The 1,613-nt window shown below is 43.2% G+C and overlaps 1 pseudogene across 1 annotated transcript; it reads left to right on the forward strand.

Annotated features, from left to right (window-relative positions):
* The first annotated feature begins 456 nt into the window (after window positions 1–456).
* On the forward strand, window positions 457–1,134 carry LOC308632386 (E3 ubiquitin-protein ligase RING2-like; annotated as a pseudogene). The gene has a single exon. The product of its transcript is annotated as an E3 ubiquitin-protein ligase RING2-like (transcript).
* Window positions 1,135–1,613: the final 479 nt, after the last annotated feature.

Genomic DNA, 1,613 nt, shown 5'->3' on the forward strand with positions numbered 1-1,613 from the left:
CCTTTTCTTCCTGCTGCCCATCAGTGGTCAATGCCACAGTGTCGGGACCCAGTGCACAATATTTTCCTCTACAGGACAGAACAGCCTGCTCATGGCAGAAGTCTAGATGCTGGGAAATGTTCATCAGGAATCACAGTAAACTCAAAGAGAGTTTGGACAAAAGACCGAAGTGGCTGTGAGGGGCTCTATAGAGAATAGAGACATGACAGGAGCAGGGACCTTGGAACACAGGATGGGGAGCCTCTGCCTCCTCCCTCGCTGGCTTCTTCCCACCCTCCCCATAGCGCTAGCCAAGCCGGCTTCCCCTCCATCTCTCATGAATATTGAGCTGCCCCTGTTGTATTTCCCGAGTTCCATTGCGGAAGCCCAGGCTCGCCATATTGTGCGGCAGCACCGGAGGCCTCTGCAGCTGATACCTGAGTCTCGCTCAGGCAGCTGCCAGCAGAGCCCCGGGCTGGGGTAGGAGCCCCAATGTCTCAGGCTGTGCAGACAAATGGAACTCAACCATTAAGCAAAACATGGGAACTCAGTTTATATGAATTACAACGAACACCTCAGGAGGCAATAACAGATGGCTTGGAGATTGTGGTTTCTCCCAGAAGTCTACACAGTGAATTAATGTGCCCAATTTGTTTGGATATGTTGAAGAACACCATGACTACAAAGGAGTGTTTGCATCGTTTTTGTGCAGATTGTATAATCACAGCCCTTAGAAGTGGCAACAAAGAATGTGCTACTTGTCAGAAAAAGCTAGTTTCCAAAAGATCACTAAGGCCAGATCCAAACTTTGATGCACTCATCAGCAAAATTTATCCAAGTCGTGATGAGTATGAAGCTCATCAAGAGAGAGTATTAGCCAAGATCAACAAGCACAATAATCAACAGGCACTCAGTCACAGCAATGAGGAAGGACTGAAGATACAGGCCATGAACAGATTACAGTGAGGCAAGAAACAGCAGATTGAAAATGGCAGTGAAACAGAAGATAATGGTGACAGTTCACATTGTAGTAATGCATCCACACATAGCAATCAGAGAGCAGGCCCTAGTAACAAATGGAGCAAAACATCTGATGATTCTGGGCTTGAATTTGATAATAACAATGCAATAGTGGCAATTGATCCAGTAATTTAAGATTTACTTTTTGGAGGGGACTATAGTTATTCAGTACTTTTGCTTTCCTTTGAAGAATATATCTAAGTTGTGTGCTTTCACAAAGTATGGTTCCATTGGGAGCACCTTTGACCTGGGAATTTTTCATAGTTCTGTATTCTTAAGTGAAGATTCAGTTGGCCGTCCTTTTCCATCTCCCCCTCTCTGTTTAAACAACATACAGGATTGCCTGGAGCCCTTAGTTTGGGCAATATTTAGCAGATAAAACTACACATGACATACATATTTTCTTTACACTAGAAGAAGCTACAAATTTTCATAAAAAGTTCCATGTCAATGCTAATACTTTACAAAAGCGTTTTAAAATAACTAAGGAACAAGCTAGACAAATAATAAAACAATGTCAAAATTGTGTGACCTTTTTAAAACAAGTTAATCTTGGAGTCAATCCTAGAGGACTGATACCTAACCATATTTGGCAGATGGATGTCACACACTGG

Source organism: Spermophilus citellus (genome assembly GCF_964194105.1).
Source record: "Spermophilus citellus genome assembly, chromosome: 13".
Classification (NCBI taxonomy): Eukaryota; Metazoa; Chordata; class Mammalia; order Rodentia; family Sciuridae; genus Spermophilus; species Spermophilus citellus.